Source organism: Melospiza melodia, chromosome 9, assembly GCF_035770615.1.
Source record: "Melospiza melodia melodia isolate bMelMel2 chromosome 9, bMelMel2.pri, whole genome shotgun sequence".
NCBI classification, from domain to species: domain Eukaryota; kingdom Metazoa; phylum Chordata; class Aves; order Passeriformes; family Passerellidae; genus Melospiza; species Melospiza melodia.
Window position 1 is genome coordinate 6,828,774 of NC_086202.1, and position 19,844 is coordinate 6,848,617.

A 19,844-nucleotide genomic window follows, 5' to 3' on the forward strand; every position below is an offset into this window, starting at 1 on the left:
ATTTCTCCCTCTTGCCCTACTGTGCTGCCCACTGTGCAAGCTGGGCTCTAGAAGCAGAACTTGAACCTTACTGTGCCTTTTGAAAGAAAATATCTGAGGGCCTCTTTTATCTCTTTATTAATAGGTTTTCACTAATCCTCTATTCATTGATGTCCATTATAAGATTATACAGCTAAAATTAAGTTAGTACATACAGTATGTCTACAATGAACTCAATAATTGTGTGTTTCCAAAGAAAAAAATTGTTCAATAATTATGGCTGAGATCAGCAACTGGCATCACAGTCTTTGTTGCTGAAATGTGGCAGCATTTCTTTGCCTGCACAAGTTAAATCCCCAAATCAAGGTGGTTGTGCTCTCTTGGAGGAAAGAGTAAGAAGTGAGTAGCATGCACAGGGTGCAAACACACATTTTGAGGAGGAATCTAAAGCCCCAAGCTGGCACCATGATAAGTGTGGTGTCAGGAGCCATTCTCAGAGAAGAGATGTGTTAGCAGCTCTATTCAAGGTTTATTCCTATCAATAGGGTTTGATAGATGGCAGCAGGTCAGGCAGGCCAAGTGGTCCAGGGCACTGCTGCTTTTTTATGAGGAGGTATATTTGGGTGATGCTGAGTTAGTTACTTTAGTTTATTTTGTATTCAGGGCCCATTATCAGGCTTGACTGATACAGGAGTCTCTCATGCTTCAGCCATGAGAAGATGAAAAGAGCATGCCTAGTGTATTCCTCCTGCCTGGTCATTACACAGGTAGGGAAAATCTGGTTACAAGTGCTCATGTGAGGAACTTCCAGGAAAGGCAAAAGTTCAGCATAAAAACTGACAGCTAAATACAAGAGAGAAGTTAATTTTCCCAAGAAAAGTCAATACATTATACTTCAACTGTTGCATACTGTGCTGAGCAGGTAAATTTTAAGAGCTTTACAGGAAACTTGTTTGTAACTAAAACACCTTTTTGGTTTTAAAATCTTTCCCCTGTTTTCACAAGTTTTCCAAAGTAATTCCCTGATGCTGACTGGCTGGTCCTGCTCTGCCTGCCTTTGCTGCTTACAGAACAATTCTCCTGGGGGCTGTCAAAGCACAGGGGCACATCTGCAGCCCCTGCTCAAGCAAAACTCACATTGGCTCACCCACACCTCACAGAAACAAGGTCTGCAGAACCTGGCCTTCCCTCACAGCCAGAGCAATACGGCTCATTAAAAGGGGAACCACTGAAGGAGCTGCTCCAAAGAAGCCAACAATGAGAACTTCACTCCATCTGTGTTTATAGGGAGTGAAACTCTGCCCTCTTCAAAGCCAGGGACATAATTGACTCTGACATACAGAACCAGAAATTTCGCATTTTAAATAGATTTGATATGATCTCTGCAGATGCCTAGAAGAGCTGCAGGACCATCACAAATGATTTCCCTCTCTGAATGTGATACATTGAGCAGACTCATGCCAGACTCACATCAGCTGTGCTTCTTCACAAATCCAATCTTCCCATTTTATGTCCCTGGTATATATATCAGACATGAATAGGTCTGGATTTTATTTTCTGCTCCTCCATTTATCCTTGCATTTGGAATAGACACTGAGAACTCCCAGACCAAAAGATGACCTTGATACAGTGCTTCCAGACTTTAAGCTGGGGGTTCTGCTTAAACACCACCTACATTTGTCTCAGTTACATTCTGCTACACAATATTTTGCTTTCATTCTGGATTTTTTGTCAGCAATGCAGGGGATGCAGAGCACCACAGACTGGCTAAAGAGCCCCTTAAAAAGAGAATTTCCCCTTGGAACAGTAGGGAAGGCATTCCCTCCCAAAGCCATACAAAAAACCTAAAAACCTTCTAAAAAGCACAGAGCCTCCTAAAAACCATTGAAGAGCAAACAAGGAAGGAGTGGATCAGACCAGGCACGTCAGGGCCAGGGCAGGTCTGCGTCCTGCTCTGCATGGCCTGGAGGATATTTCCCTTTCACTCAGTTCCTCCGTGAGGATGGTATCTGCCCCTCCAAAGATCAATGCTTTTCTGTGGATGAATTTTACACTTTCTGAATTAAAAAAAAAAAAACAAAAAAACAACAACCAAAAAAAAAAACCTGCAAAAAATACAAAAAACCCACAAACCCAAACAAGAAAAAAAAAATAAAATACCCAAACCAAACAAAAAACCTCAACAAAACAAAACAAAAAAACCCCAAACAAACAAAAACCCCAAACTATAAAACCCTTCCAGAACCAAGAGTAAATGATGTAAAATTTAAATAAGAACTAACCATTTGGTACTTTGAGGGCTGTATTTTAGGAATACAGGGAAAGGGACACTGAGTTCAGTACCAGGGCTGCCTGGAGCCAGCATTTCCCCCCCTGTCACCGTGCTGGTGCTGGCAGTGCCTTGACACAGCCTGCCAAGGTAAGGCTGCACAATTACTGGAGCTTAACTTCTACAGCCATAAAGTGTCAGATGGTGATTTGCAGTTCCAGGATTGCTCTAAATATTCTTTATTCTTGTCCTACCACTCCAAAATGTGGAGCAATTCAAGGCCTAGCAGGTAGCTGGAGCTCCCAGTTTCCCTCCTTATGATTGCAGTGACTCAATGAGATGTTGTGGCACTGTGTTTAGCAGTGCTGGTGAGCACTAAATCCCCTGCCACTCCAGTATCTGGAGTGACATTCATGCAATAGCCATTCTGAACAGCGGATCAACTTGAAAAAAAGAAAGGCAAATACTTTCTTTCCTATATCCATGAAAGGAAAGGGAGATGAAGTCCTTTTATTTCATGTTGCTGGCTATAAACCAGCCCAGCCTTCATAATCACACACAGAGACAGAGCAGAGAGGGATAAACACAAGTGATGTGTGTCTCTGTTTGTAGGAAAGGGGGAGTACCAGAAAAACAACTCGGAAAAAATCCATTATGAAAATATTTTACATTCTGTCAGCTTTTGCCTTTGTCAGGGAAGAAGTAAAAAGGCAGGAGAGCATGATATTAAGATGCCACTACCTAATAATTTCTTGATAATTGCCCTTCAAGAGCAAATGACAATGAAATGAGTAAGGTAGAGCTTTCACCCACTCTATCCTGATTTAGGCAGCATGCTTTGGTACACACTTCCTTTGAGTAAACAGTACCTATAGTTATACAGGATCTATTCTCCCATTGATGTGCCAGGGATTTATGTAGGTGAGCCCCATTAATGTTAATGGAAGTTATGTGTGTAATTCCCCTTTTTCAGCAATGAGAGAATAGACCTTTATGTTTCTAAGGTAATTACAGCCTTAGCTCTGCCTAGGCTGTTCTCCCCACCCTCCCCCCTTTGATAACTTCCTTGCTTCCCTCCCCAGCATTGACTCTGGGAGAAAAAAAAAGGGATAAATTCCTCCATTCAGGAAGGAAAATTGGAGAAATAGCTGAAAGGTGAAACAAATGTAACTAGATCCACTCATTGTGTGAAGGAAATGCAAATACAGGAAGCCAATCCACATCTGCTACCTTTGCTGTGCTTTTGGGGGACAGATGTAGATTGATTTTCCCTAAATTGTGTATTCACTGGGTATTCACTGTTTTCTAGGCATGTAGGTTATTTAGAAAGAACAAGGGTGGATTTTTTGGGTACTTAATTGTTAAGCAGTTTTAGAAAAACTACACGTTTTGATTCTGCCAGACTTTTGCAGAAAAAGGTGAATAGAGATTTTTGGACAAGGAATTAATTGATTCACAAAACTGCTGTTATCATCTGAATCTGAGCTGGGGGATGGTGTACCCCATGTGAGAGGTTAAACATTCTGGAGTTTTGTGAGACCTCCTTTAGGAGGTTCCTCAGCCCTGGGTTCAAGGCCAGCAGGTTTCAGAGGGTGTGCTGTAGGGCCAGGACCCCCCAACAGCCCTCTGAGATTTTAAACATTACGTTTGTGTTCTGTTCCTGATTAAGTGACAGATTTTCTCTGAAAGCCATGTGCCAGCTTTGTATTGAACCTCCTCATTTCTAAAACACAGACACAAGTGTTTCCCGTTTGGAGTAGGGTGGTAGAAGTTTATACACCCAGAGCGTGCAGAGAACACCTGTAATATTCTATTGCTTCATCTTTCTGGGTATTCCTAAATAAAATGATGGCAGTAGTATTCTGCATCCTTCTGAGGAGATCAGGTCAGCTGTGCAGTCCTGCTGCCCCTGTTTTGGTCGCTGGCACTGCTCTCCAGAGCTGGCCCAAGGCCCTCACTGGGGATGGGGGCACTGGGGGTCCCTGAGCGCCTGCCTGGGGCTGGGGGAGGCCCCTGGGGGCTCTGAGCTCGCTGATATTCTCTGCTGCTGCTGCTCCTGGGGTGCCTTTCTTCCCCCAGCACAGCAGCTGGCACCTCGCTCAGCACGGCCCCTCCTTCCCCGGCCGGCGTTTGCTGCTTGCTGGCATTGACAAAAAGGGGAACGAGGGCATTTCCCACACCCTGGAACCGTGCTGCCCTCCCCAGCTCTGCTCTGCTGCAGCCTCCGGCCACAGAGGTGTGTGGAGTGAGCAGCATCCTTTGGGCTCCAGTGTAAACAGGTGTGAGCGTGGCTGTGATTTCCACCAATGCCCCTCAAGGGCCTCGGATGTAAATTCAAAAGCAAAAGCTGCAATTTTGGAAATTCCTGGAAGCTCTGCAGCAGAAAGCTCAAAGTTTTGTGGGTGCAGCAACAATGCCATCTCATGCTCTCACTCATTTTTCATTTTTCCCCCTTTCGTTCAAATTCTTTGCTTAATCTCTTTTTTCCCAGTTATTACAGAATTCAAGGGGGACAGATGGGTGCCCATCAGGATCAGGCCCTCATTTAGGAATCCTTCTATTTTACTAATCTCCTGCAAAAAGGAGTCGTATACTCTTGTGGTTCTCTGCCACCTGGCAGGGATAACAGAAAATATCCAACAGTGTCTTATGGGCTCACCCAGAGTTTAATACCCCTCCTGCCACATCAGGAAAAGAAAGGAGGAGTGGGTGGAAACTTTTTTTAAAGTATCAAATCAGTCAAAATGCTGATTTATTTTCTTAAAAGCTTGGTGGAGATTAACCCCTGTGACATTTACAACACTGGATTACAACATTAACTGGATTGAAGTACCACTAGAGCTGTAAATGTGAGGGGGAGTGGAGGGAAATTATTGGAATGGGGAGAAAAAATGTTTGACATATTCACCATACACTCACCTCCCAAAAGAGGAAGGAGTGGTTTTCAGAGGCTGCTTCTCTCCCTTTTATATATTTTTTTAAGTGCAGGAATACTGAGAGGAAAGTACAGATCCACACACACCAGCAGCAGCTCATAAGCAAGACTTCATCTGAAAGCTTTCTCTGAGCAGTCCAGTGAAAAACAAGAACCATTTGGTGCCCTGGAGCAGTTAATTTTAAATTCCCTTGAAAAACAAATACTATTTTTTAACGTTTCTAATGGCCTGCTCTGGTTTCCAGGGACAGTTTGAGGCAAGGTTTGTCTTCTGCTCTGACCCTGTGCAGTGCCAGAGAAGCTTGCAGAGCTGGGGGAGACACAGTGGGGTTTGCAGCAGGATTTTTTGGGTTAGTTTGCCCAGCCACTTCTGCTGCCTCACTTCAGGCAACTTGAGGGCTGCTCTATAATGAGGACTCACATGGATGACCCTGGAACAAGCCCTGCTCACCTGACTCATGTGAATAATCAGCTCAGTTCAGGAGACAGAGCATTATTCACCTGCAGATCACTCTCAGAGTGAGGTCTAGGTCTGACTCTGACTCATTTTTTTAATTAAAACTCCTCAAAAATGCCTCCTTTTCAACCAGCAGATGCTCTGTGCTTGCTGAGCAGCTCCTGCAGCACATCTTAGGGGGTGCACATGGAAACACTCACCCAAACCCTGTCTCCCTGCATCCCTTTGAGTTCCTTCCTGCCTTTGCTTTCATTGCAAAGTAGTTATTTGAAACAGAAATAAACCCATAAAACAGCCAAAATTATAAAATATGTCTGTATGCTTTAAAAAGACAAATACATTTTGGGAAAAGGAATGTTATCAGAATTTTAACTCTGCATTGACGTTTTAACATTTCCCTTCATTTAACTTTTCTGCTTCCAAGGGAAATTTTTTTTTAGCTTGATCATCTTCATTTTCATTCACTTTTAAGGTGCTTTTGTGGTCCCACTTTATTTCTGATATATATATTTCTGAGATATATATTTCTGGGATATACCTTACCATAACATTTTCAAGCAGCTGATCCAGAAAATGCCATGCCAGAGACAGAGTAATTTTATCATGATGAGAGCAGTGAATCAGGCATTCAAATCAAAAATGAACCTTGAGATAACTGACCAAGATGAAATTCTGACAGCTCCCCTTTCCTAATTTGGCATTAAAATATATTTATATTTTTCTATGAGTCTGGAAAATGCCAACAGTGTGATTTGCAAACTTCAGCTGTCCAGAAGTGCTTTAGGAGGTCGGCAGGAGAATGCAGCACTTTTTGCTGTTCTCTCCAAATGGATACTCCACATTTCTTAGGCGCTTTGTGTTCGGGGGCTTGGTTTGTTTGTTTTACAATAATTGTGCAAGAATCATGGCTTTGTCTTACCTTCCAACTCTAACCATGGGCCCCTGTTCTTTGAGCAGAAAATCTCTGCTGATTAAGGAATCCAACATTTTATATGCCCTTTTTTCCTCCCCTTGCACTGCAAAAGCTCATGAAAAAGTACATCTGAGCAGTTGTTCTTTGGTGAAAGAATTGCTACTGTAGCTTTTTTTCTGTGTACATTGGTGTGCTATGGAAGCTTTTATTACTGGGTTTTTACATTCAACACCTTGAAACACTTCCATGAAAAGAGTCTCCTAAGTGTTTTGTCCTTGCCTAGAGCAGTGTCTAATGAAAAATAATCATTATGAGCGAATTCGGAGACGAAAATGTACCAAATATATCCTACCCAGAAACTTGCCTTCAGCAAAATTATAATAATACACACAGACTGTATATCTCTCTACTTTATCAGGCTGTGGGAGGCAAACTCCTTTGACCTATGAAGTTGATCTGTGAACTGTGTCAAAAAATTCAAAACCTCACGGTTGAGGTTTGTGCATTCTATTAGCATAATTTACCACCCAAGCTGTAAATGTACATTTTGCACAATGGCGTGCTGGACAGATAGCATTTTACAACTTCCTAAGGGGGAGTGTTTATATCTAACATTTCTTGTGTACATTTGATTATAAGTTTGCCATAATAGCTGCCTTTTTTCCCTCTCCCTGTCCTTCCCGTCCTCCGCCCCAGCCCCTGCCCTGGTTGCTCTGGAAGTCCCTAATAAAAAAATGTCCTCTCTCCTTCAGGTCCTGGATGCTTGTTTGTGACACATAATGGGCCAGCAGAATCCGTAGGGAAACTAAACTTTGGGCTGGATTTAACCAGCTCCTCCAGGGGAGGACAGAAAAAAGGATGTCAGAGCCTTGGGTTGCGTTTGGGTTCCTTCAGCTCTCCGAAGCAGAGTTTGTGCATTGGGAACAACAAAATGGAAGAAAGATCCAAACCTGAAGCTGAAATATAAGAATATCTTGGTTTGTTTTGGTTTTTTTTTTCTTTTTGGATGTATGTGTGTGTGTGTAAAGGGTGTTTGTAGAGCTTACTTCATGGTTGCTAAAGCTTTGTATGACCAATTCAGAATCAGCAAGATGATGTGTGCCATCCCCCTCTCTGCCCTAACCCCTCTGGCTACACCCTCCCCTCTCCTCTCTTTTTCTTTTTTTTTTTTTTTTTCCTCTCTCTCTTTTTTTTTTTTTTTTTTTTTTTTAATTCCTGAAATTAAAATGTGTTGGAATGCTCAGTGCTGCTTTTCACTCTCTTTTCAATGGGCCCTTTAGTTTTTCACACCAAGGTGTCCTTTGGGGTGCCAGGTCAGGCTACCAAAACAGCTTCTAGGAGGGGATTAGGACCAATTAACATCTTTGTACACAAAAGCCACTGGCAGCTGAACAGGCGGCCTGGTGGCCTGCTCGGGAGCTGCATTTTAAATAGGGGCCTTCTGTACTTGAGCTCAAGTGGGAAGAGGCGGAGAAAGTTTTTATTTATAATTGAAAATGCTGCTCCTGGATAAAGTCTAATGAAAGGCAGAGTGGTGTTCAAAAGTATCTAACAAATACCATTTGAATATTGGCCTTTATTGTATGATTTCCATCAAGGATAGCATAACAATATAGTCATTTCTCCCACATATTGAGATGAAGTGATTTTTCTTGTAGAGGAAAACAGCTTCATCCACACATAGTGTCGGCCCTTCTGGTTTTCATTTCATGTTTTAAATTCAGCTTTATATTGAAGATGTCTGGTTGGATGGCTACTCAGGAGTGATATATTTCCATAAATCTGTTTTTGAAGAGAATTCTGCCCTTCATTTACCTGATCCAACAAAGCTCAAGTCCATGGAAGAAAACAAAAAAAGAGAGTTTAAGTATATGCATCAGGATGGAGGAGGAGGGAGTTCTACACGGAATCACAGTGTTTCATATGAGTAAATTTGCATTTATAATCCTTGGGTTTGTGCAAAGGGAAAAAAAAATAAAGAGCTCCAAGTTTGAAGTGCTGAACTCAGCTGAGTCAGACCCTTAGCAAAGGTAATGGCCTTAGCAGCCTGGCCCTGGGTGCTTTGCACCTGACTTAATATCTTTACTTCTGCTCTGCTTTGTTTTTGGTGCATATCACTTCTAAATCATCACTCCTGCAATCTGATCAGGCATTAAAGCAAAGGGGAAGGGAAAGAAATATATGGTGTGAGAATTACTGTGGTACGGAACCTAGCAATTTACAAGGGCTCGTAAGTGGGAGTTGTGCGAGCTCGCAGCGATGCCGCAACGCTGGTAATAAAACTGATTTCTGTGTTTTGGGGATGAGCTGCTTTCAAACACAATATTTCTAATCACTGCACAAGCATTCCTCCTCCCACTTTCGTAGCAAAATAGTAATAATAGGACACTTCTGTGTACTTTCAGCGCTCGGACAGAAAAGTAATTTCCAGGAGTTTTCTAACTGTGTGTATGGTTGGGGAAAGATTCATGGCAGGAAATAACTGCACAAATGTGATAAGTTCACTGGGCAAGCAGGTACTGACATCCTGACTGATATGATCTCAAATGAAGGAATTGCAAGGTGGAAGGATGGTGCACAGAAGCTTTAGAGAGGCTTGCAACTGGCTGGCAGAAAGTAAATGAAAGGGAGATGAGAACTTCAGCCAGCCTGTGCTGGCTTGGCAGCACTGCTGCACATGAAGGATGCAGACTGCTAGAACAGCACTGGAGGAGTCCTTTGCCACTGTTTTTTATTCACATATTTTTGGTGAGCAACAAAAATATGGATTTCTCTCTGGGCTGACATGACCAGAAAAACCCTAATCACGATCATTTTCAACCTCCTGGTTTATACAAATAAAGGGAGATTCCACTTAGCGCGATGTTCTGCAGCAAACATTAATACACTCGCTATGTGTGGCTTTGCTCCTTCCTACCCCCTCTTTAGTTTCAGATACTGTATTGTATTTCTTCCGACATGTTGATTCTACCTCATGTTAAATGGTAATTGGCAGTAGTATAGGTGGGGAGAGAAACATTGTTATATTTTGTTCATTTTTCACACTTCAGCAGTTATTCCTTTCTCTCCGCGGCTGTACGCTTATTAGTGTATGAAATGCAGGTGTGTGGGAAATGGCAAGCACACATTGACAGGTTATTTTGTTGGCCACTGCCTAATTAGTAGCATAGTGGATGCACCCTGCTAAGCTTTAGTGTGGTGCAGTAGAGCTGGTCTGTTCTAATTTCCTCACAGCTTTGATATTCAGCAAGAGATTGACGGTTAGCACAAAGAGCCAAAGCGCGACGGAGGCCTGCAGAAACAATGGCCCTTCTTGCTTGTAGACACCACAGATGTGAGAGAAAGCTGACTAAAAACAATTGGCCGACACTGTCTAATTGTCTCCAATGTCAGCATCATTAATGTTTTCCCATGTAAAAAGTAAAAGGCCAAGGTTGTATCCTCCCTTTATTTTGAGTCACATGATTATGTAACTTACTGAGATTCAGATTAAGTGTTAATTGTATTTGTGCAATAAAGAAACTGAAGCTACCTTGAATTTAATGAATATGTACTTAATTAATTTTGACAGCCTTTATCTTTATTACCTATTGAATAATCACAATCAGAATTAATAACATTTATAGGCAATTAAAATTACAGCCTATTTAATGATAATATATGTTTACATCTTTTGCTGAGATACAAATTATGAATACTTATTAGCAAAGAAGTTGTTTCCCTGCCAGGAGGGTTTCTTGTCTGTGTTAACAGCAACAAACAACAATAATCAGTTCAATGTGTAATAGTGCCTTTCACATCAGACAATCTCCCAAAGCACTGCACAAGGGCACATGAGAAAAGGCTTCGTGGAATTTAAAGGTAATCACTAAATGGCAAAAATTGTAGTGTGCCTGGAACAAATGCTTCAAAATTACATGCAATAAGGCAAGGCCAACAACATTTGAGTAGTTTCAAAGCTTTATTTTCTCGCAGAAAAAATAATGAGAATAAAAAGAGTCCATTGAGGATGCAACACCAAACTCTTTGCTGACCCAATAATATCAGACCAAATATTCAATATCTCCACTGGTACCAGCATGGCTAGAAGCCTTTTGGCTCTGAGATCTTACATTGAAATCCTACAGAAGAAGCACAGACACAGCTCTGATTCTACCAGTGCCCCAAGAGCAGGCAGCTTGATGTGAAAGAGAGTAAATCATGCAAATAAAGATGCTTTGGAACAGTGAGTCCTCCCTGCCACTGTCCAGAACTAGTAGGGGTTTTTTGCAAAATTAAGAAGAAAAGGAAATAGATAGTCCAAAGAAAGAAGGAGGTTCAGACCTCGGGTTTGACAGGTGTGACTCAAACCACCAAATGCAACAGAGAGAACCCAAGTGGTGCATGTGCCCACAGAGGTGCTGCACACACCTACACTCACAGGCTCACTGTGTCTGTCTGCACGAGCCATTTTATTCTTTGGATGTTGCTTTCCAAACATCTCTCCTTTGTCTTTGTCCCACCCCACAGCCATTGTCCTCCGAGAGCTGCACAACTTTCACCACATGCTGGAACCTTGCAGAACCCAGCCCAGGAGAGAACCGGGTCTGATACCCATGGACCACGAGAAACAAGCAGCTACCTCACCAGGCCTGAACACATGGCAGTGTGGTAAATCCCTGTGAAGGGTTCAAAAGATGCAGGTCCAGACTCCCATGCTCAGGATGAGCTTTGCTTTCCCAATCTGCCATCCCTCAGTGCCCACCTTGATTTTGCAGGGAGTAGTTTCTTTCTCACTTCTGGCCCCAAATCATCAGGCACAGCCACTTGAAAAACCTGTATCAGCAAAGTAATACTGAGTGCCTAAAATCTCCGTGCAGGAGAGAGCAGGGGGCTGGGTGACAGCTGGGTGACACCCATGTCTCACTCCCACTGCCCAACACATAGGATGGTTCACACTAATTTTAAAAAGCAACCAAATACAACCCCAAAACCACAAAACTAGCGAGATGCACCATAGCCCTTGTGTTGTTTCATGTATTTTGAAAGTTAAAGAGAAGCCCTAAAACTGCAATTATTTCTGTCTCAAGCCACAGTGTACCTAAGAAACACCAAGGGCCACCTCCATGGCTCATGAAGATGACCTAGCCCTGAGCAGAAAGCTTATAAGCCAGGCTGAGCCTGCTGACCCTGGGGACAGTGATTTATTCCTGGACTTCCTTTGTTTATCAGCCCAGATTCAGTATCTGTAACACCTTCTGAATGGTCAACCACTAGAAAACAGCACTGCCTTCAAGGTAAGATTCTGCCAACTCCCTTCTTGCACAGGGAGACAAATAACCAGTTACTGCTGGGCACTGACAGAACCAATAAACAATACATCATTTAGAACAGCCACGGTGCATGAAATCATTATGTTATATTATAAAATCAATCTCTATATATTGTTATGTTATTTGTTAAGCTGTGAAGTGCATAAACAGTAGTTTCACAACACTGATTGCCTGCTGCATTCTCTTTATTCCAATGCAAGATCTGCCTCTTAAAGCCCATAATTCATCAACTTTATTACACTTAAGACATTGACTTCTCTTTTCCATCAGGCATGAGGAAGTGAATCATTCATCCTTTATGCAGCTGTGTGCTTTTAAAGCATCTTTTTTAAAAAAAAAAAAAAGTGTACTTGGTTGTATTTAAGATAATTGGGAGCTCAAAGCCAGATTCTTTCAATCTAGGGCTGAACATTAACCTTTCCTGCACTGCAAAGAGGATGCAAGGAGGCTGTGCTACTCACAGAGCTACTCAGAGCGTGCAAACCAGGAGCAGATCCTGTCTGTAGCAGAAAGTGACCAGTGAGTCCAGGGCTTGTTTGACTTCTGATGGAACGACAGCCAAAGGTGAGACCCTGGGGATGGTTCTACAGCTGATTATATTCAGGGATTTGGGGTTTTTTACTCATTATAATGTGCTGGAGTTCAGTCCTAGCCAAGCAGGTAATTTTCAGATGTTGTTGCAGTTGGAACTACAGGGCTATGAGAGCTGGAACTTGCCATAGAGCAGAGGCACGTGTGGAGGGACGTGCCTTGCTGAGCAGCCATGGGACATCCCCAGTGCTCCCTCCCTGTGTGCCACAGCAAACATGGCATGAGCAGGGCCTGCAGCACAAACGCACTGCTCACAGCACAGCCGTGGGCACCAGCTCTCTGAGCAGAGCTGCCCTGCATTACTGGCCCAGGCACAGCATTTGTTCTTGCTGCAGAACGTATTCCAATTATCCTTTTCTCAGATACCCCCTGCCTTGGAAGCCAGGATTCCATTAATTGTGGTTTACGTTAATAAATGTGAGGTATCAGCTTGGTTTTCCTCAATTCGTTTACTGGTAAAGGATAAACTCCAGGGCTTTGCAACTTGCAGGGCATTTTCTCTTCCTTGTCATGGCAGGGTGAGCAATGTACTACTGAATGACTTGTTTGAAGTGAAATTATGCCCTTATAAACTCCCCTTGCTCTCCTCAGAGACATTCAGTGGCTGCACAACACACCCTGCTGCAGCCATACCTGACAACAAAATGACAGGGGGTGAGCACTTGGAAAAAATGTGGTCATAAAAAAATCACAGGTTTTGTCTGAAGTGTACATCTACAGGAAAAAGGTCCCTATTAGTGCAGGACATTTAAAGAAGTCTTTAGCAGTGTCTTCACCATCTGCTTTGGGAGGCTCTGATCCCCAGATGTTGCTGCAGAATACAGAAACTAGGAGCTTCTGTACCTAATAAATCCTAAAGTTCTCCTTGAAAACCATTGGGATCTTTGCACTGTACAGATTACACTGAATTTCCTACCAAAAGAACAAACTTTAGCTATGTTTCAAAACCCAATCCTCCACAAGTACTCCCCTTACCTGTTTTCAGTGCCCATTTTATCTTTCCATTCAATTTTCACCTGAATGCATTTTGTTTAACTTAATAAAAGGAATTTTCAATAAATGGCCCTGTTTCATCCATTGCTATGGTACCCATCAGGGAGATCAATAAATGAAGCAAATCTTAGTAGAAATAAGGAGGCCAAGGAAAAAAAAGTAGGTGAATTTTGCAGTTTCATTCACTCAGATAATGGCAGCCTGCAGTAATGTATGCAAGAACAACAGTATTGACTTGTAATCCATTATGAACCAAGGTGTTCGCTTTGCTGCACGGTCCTGCTTTCATTTTTTAAGATTTCCCAGTGCCTTTTAGTACTTTACATCTTCATTAAGGATTTTAAAAGCAAAGATCCTTGCTTACATTTGAAATACTTTCCTGGTGCTGTGATGAAGCACAGCTAATGGATTTCTGAATGCCATTTTCATTATAATATTTTTATAAGACCCCTTTTTTCTCTATTATTACATTTGCTTTTGTAAAATGGTTGAGACTGCTCATCATGTACTTTAGGTCCTTTAAATATTGCTCCTGTTTACCATCATGGGAGGCAGTTGGTATTTTATTCATATAAGAATAAATATTCCAGTTTGTATTTGGCAGCTAAGTGAGCCTTTGCAGAATTACATTTATCTCTGGGATGGGTTAGGCCATCCTTCAGTAAGAATCAGTAATGCAGTTAAATTTAAACTATATTCATGTAACATTGGCAGAGGCATTAGTCGATGCAGTCTTCATATTTAAAAGTGTCCAGGGTTCCATAATTCCATAATTCCATAACAGTAAACTTGACTGCATGGGATAAATGATATTTAGAGCAGCTGAAGCACTGATAACCTCCCTGTGGTCAGTCTGTGAGCAAAGGGAGGATGGAGCAATGCAGTGTCCCTGCACCCAGAGACACCTGCTAAGAGGTGGCTCCTGCTCTCAGCTCTCAGTTGCTGAGACACATTTGTCTGAATTTAGGCATTTTTGGGTCATTCTCTGTTCCCAGGCAGGAAGATCTCCCACTCAGACATTCCTGCTGGTCTACAGACATAAAGATGCCCTTTATTTAATCAATCAGAATTTATTTAATCAGTCAGACCTGACTCCAGTCTAGCCAGACTCCACCAGCCCAAGAGCCTCTGCTGGGGCTGCTTTGCTCCAGCCTCTTCAGGCAGCCCTGCAGCTCAGCTAAGGGCTGAGGGCCCAAACCTCCCTGATCCACACCATCCAGGAGCTGTGAACAATCCCTCCACCACTGCTGCCTGTGTTGGACTCCTTGGTGGCTGCTCCAAGGTGTCCACTAACCCCCGGAAAGCACAGTGCTGGATTCTCTCCTGACAAAACCAAGAGGGAAGGCAATTGAGCTGGTTATAACACCACAATTTCAATGGCAGGCTCTCTCTCTGTCACTGTCCTTCCTGCACTAATCTCTCGTGATTTGATTTCATGGGAGGCAAGACCTAACTTTTGTTCCTTTGATGTATTTCTCCAAGTTTATGTCAATAGAGATGCACTTGTACTTTAATAATCTAAAATGAGTGTGGTTCCTGGCTGCCCAGGACACTGAGCAAAGAAGACTATGAAGAATGACTGCTGTATATATCAATAATGTTAAGATATAGAGGTTTATTACAGAGCTTTTGCAATGTTTTTTTCACAAGTGTTTTTCAGTCATTTCTGGCCCAGTATGTCAACAAGCTGACTCAGAGGCTCAGGATTTGCTCCAATGGGTAGAAGTCAAGGAAAGAAAAGCATTTCTTGAGATTGATGTGTGTTATATTCTGCCTTGATGCATCTTTTAGCTGACCTGTCAGAAATATTTCAGACCTATATATCCTGAAAATCTTATTTCAGTTCATCTGTGATATTTGTGCTGATAGCTCTCCTCTCTTGGCCCAATGACAACAATGCTTTATAGAATTCCTGCATAGCTAAAAGCAGATGCTACCCTTATGAGGGTGATGAATTCCACATGTTGAATGTGCCAAAGCAAGGACAAAAGGGCCAGAGTCATGAGCTCAAGGTCTGCTGACAGGCAAAAGGAAATGGAAAAAAACAGCAACAGAGGCAGTCTAATGACAGCACTGGTGCTGCCTCCTTTGTACCAGTCTGTGCATTATCTACTGAAGCTGACTATTTTTGGGGTGGGCGGAGGGACTGGGGTGCAGAGGTTCAGCTGTATAGTGCCTGCAAGAGTTTTTTAAAGCAGTTGGGATGATCAGCACAGGGTTCAGCCAGGGTGGCTCAGGTGCCACTGCAGTGCAGACAGACTGAATAGAGCCCTGAGCAATTCCAGGTATGAAATCCCACAGCTCCAAAGGGTGGCTGGTGGGCTTCGTGAGCGGAGGGAACTGCAACCTGGAAAACACCTGATCAGTGCAATGTTTTCCATTGGCTGAGCAGCTGAAAGAAGTAAGAGGGCAGAACTGCAGGGGAAGACAAAGTGCACACCAGAATGTTGAGTTCCTATGCTAAATACTGCCCACCTCACTGTAAACTCATTCCTATTGGGATTTGACCTACTCTTTGTTTGATATTTCCCCTGCTACTCCCTTTTTCATACATTTCTGTCCAGCTTCCATTACCATTTGTACACACCTTGAACTTGCTGCAGCTCCACTGAGGCAGCTGGCTTCCTCCCACACATCAGAGAACTGGAAAGCAATTGGTATTTTCAAGATATTTCCTCCTCAGCTTCTGATGGGAGGATGATTTTCTGTTGTTTGGTAAAATCCAGTTGGTTCTTAACCTGGAACTCAAGGCTAAAATTTCAAAAGTATTACTGAGATACAAGACACTAGAGACAAAGACAGTAGAGCATTAGAAGCAGCAGAGTTAGAAAATTTGTATTTACTGAAAGTGTGGCTGGCTCTCAGTAGTTCTGGACACACAGGAATGTGTTCTGGTGAGACTGCATAAGAGAGGAAATTGAAATTCAAACTGTTCATCTTTAGGTTGCCAACTCAGACTGGCTCAAGATTTATCTGTTAATAAAATAAATCTAGCTTCTAGAAAGAGACAGAAAGGTACTAGCATCTGCCAGCATGGGTAAGTGTGTGAATGACTTGTGAGTGGGACAATTTGGAGTGTTTTTTGACTGCAGTCTCTTGTTCTTCAGCAGAAAGAAGGGAGACTAAATGGCCATTGGTGCCTGCCAAGAACTTTATCAGATCTGGATGGGCCTGAGACTCATTACTGACCCTGATGCTGGCACCAGAGCCAGGGCTGGAGATCTCATAGACCCACAGTGCCAGCTCTCCCCAGATGGGCAGCAATTCTCACTTCTGCAAGCTGCCGTCATTTTCAGACCCTTTTACCAATGGATTTGATCAGAGGATCACCCTTCCTTCCATAAAATAGAGCTGGTTCCTTTAGAGAAGTAAAATAGTTATTCATAAATGATAGGGCAGAACAGGCTGTGGAGAGAAGCTTGGCAAGCTGGACTGTCTCCCACACAAAACACAATTGCCTGTGTTTTTCACTAACCACACCAGAATGCCTTCCTTACCAGATTAATAAGCATATGCTAGTTAAACAGACACCATTCTGAGGCACTGCAGGAAGCAAAAATGTAAAAGCTTTTTTTTTGCCAAGCATTTGTTCCAAAGAAATCTGCTGTTCAATACAGACTGCCTGGTTTTGGCTCCTCTGATGCCTCTGGAGTGGCTTGGAGGGCTGTGGATGGGTTTGGTGGAAGGGAGGGTTTCTTCAAATGCTGCTGTGGCTGTAGGTCAGTTCACTGAGGGCGAGCACCCAGAGCCTGGGTGGAAGTGTGTTGCTGTGACATTTTTGCTACAAAGCCATTCTATACCTATTTTCAATACCTAAACCACTCTATACCTATTTCAACAGCTGGTCTGGAAACATCTTGGAGCTGGTGGTGTTGTAGGGATCAATCTCTTGTCTCACATGAGCTGTACCACAGGCATTGGAGACTTGATTTCAATCCCAGCAGAGAGTGAAATGGCTCTGTATCTTCCCCTCTCTGGAGGGGATGCAGCTGCTTGGACTTGCAGCTGTAATCCTGTCCTGAGACAGGAATGCATGTTACAGCAGCCTGGCCTAATAGAGGGGTTAGTGCCCCTTCACAGCATTCCCTTTTCCCTTCCCTCATCCTGCACCTGCAGCTGTAAATTCCTGCTCCAGCCAAGAATTGTCAAGATTAGAACCTTTGTTTAGGGCACATGTGCCCAAATCTTTTCTTTGGAAAGTGCAACACCTGACAGGTCATCTTCAAAAGGGCGGTTGTTTTGGGTTTGTCTCATCACCTAGAGGTATTTCCTAATTTATAGTATATTAAACCTAGGGAGGGGAAGGACAGGAGGCAGGAAAGGATGCTGCTCAGCTTCCCCCTGACATGAGTGATCATTTAGGATGGATTTTCCAGAGCCCATCTCTGGGTTGCTCTGACCCAGGTAGAGCAGAGGCTCTGCTCTCCGGGATGCTCTGCCCCATCTCTCCTGTGTTCTGCCTTGACAAAACCAAACTCTGTGGCCACAGGGATCCCTGGCTGGGTTTTTAGAGCTGCCACAAGGTGGAGAGGTGCTACAGCTTCCCAACCAAGCAGCAGTAATTTGTTTTGGTTTAGGTCTGATTTTTTTTTTTTTTTTTCCTTAAAGGACAAAAAATTAGTGTCAGGCATCACTGAAACAAACCTCAAATTTGGTTTTACTCAGAAACTTGCCACTGAATGCTTTAGTCCACATAATTAAATTTTGGCAATTCTACAAACAAAAGTAAACCTTAAAAAGACATGTCTACAACAGAGCTCTACAGTCAGTCTAAAAACTTTTACAGTAGGTACAGAAGTGTTTTGATTCTCATGCATCTGTATATAAATAAAAGGTCTGAATCTTTGTAGGGAGTGTCCAAAAATTAATTAATTAGAGGTTTTGGGGTTTTTTTAATTGTTCTATGGCTCTCTATTTGAGGACAGCTTTGTCTAAAGACAAGTTCACAAATATCACCCATCAGCCCAATCTTTTCCAGTGCCTGGGGCCTTTGGCATTATGTATGATATCATTCATTGAATGCTTTAAAAACTGTTTTTTCTCAATTTTCAGTGGCACTTAGCATCAGCACATCCCATTGGTATCAGCACCTTGGGATTCAGGCCTTAAATAAAAATAACTAAGGAAAGAAGCACTGTCTCTTCAGTTTCCTTATTTGAAGTGTAAAATTATTAAGATCAAAGCCAACTTATTCTGTGTGAACTCCTCTGCAGTATTTTGGCTCAGGAATGCAAAAGCAGGATTGTTATTTTATTTTTTTAAGTATTTCAGCTGGATTTCTGCACGTCTCCTCTAAGTGGCTTTTACTGCAGAACAGTCTGATCTCTTCTCTGGCACCTTTTCTCTAAAGTTTCATCAGGTGCTGCCAACCAGAGCCTGGGTGGATTCAGAACTTTGCCTGTGCAGGTGTGGGAGTGGCAGGAGAGGTGTCCTCAGGGACTGTCAGGATCTCCAGCCATCCAGGTGGGCTGTGTGACACCCAGCACACAGTGACACACACACACACAGCATGGTGGTTGGACACGTGCTCCCCAGGCTGTGCTGAAACCTGGGTCAGAAATACTGCTTGGGTCACGTTTTGCATGTGCATTTTCTCTAAGATAGCCTGATAAGATCCTCATCTTATCAGGAGATGCTTGGTATAGCCAATGCAAATTACATACTCATCTTCCTGCAGCAACAGAAGGAGAAAATAACAGAATGAGGGATTGGGTGTTTACTTTGGCTTCTAGTGCAAAGTGTAAGTGGCTACCATAGCAATGTGAAGCAGATTTTAATAATTCCTGTAGTTTAGCAGATAATGAACAATGGCAAACATTGCTGCTTCACATGTAAGGCAGCGTGGGGAGCGGATGAAAGCAGGAGCTGGGGATATCTCAGGGGGTGACAGTGGAACAGCCTGATGCAAACACCCAGCAAGACGCCCCAAATCCCTGAGCCTTACTTAGGCAGGAGCTCCTCAGTCCCTGCAGAGCAGGGATGTGCCTCAGAGGCCAGAGCTGTGAGTCTGAATGAGGGAGGGAGGTCAAAAATATGCAGCACAAATCAGATCAGAAGCCTCTCATTCAGTGGATGTGAGTGGCAGGGAACAACACAAGATGGCTCTGCTGAAGGCTGCAGTGGCACTGCCACACTCTTCACATCAGCTGCTTGCAGAATTTCTTGTCTCCTTTCCACCTTTTATCCTTGGGAACAGTGTTCCTAATGAATCTTTTCTTTTATAAATGTTCATCATTATCTAAATTGCTTTTTGTCTTTCAGTTATCACTGCCTCTTCTTGTAGGTGGCGTTCACAGGAACTTCTTCCAGGGAAAGAAAAATGATGAGTAACCCTTTGTTTGCCTTTCCATCTTTCCTTGATTTTAATAAGACATGAAAGGCAAAAATCTGAGACA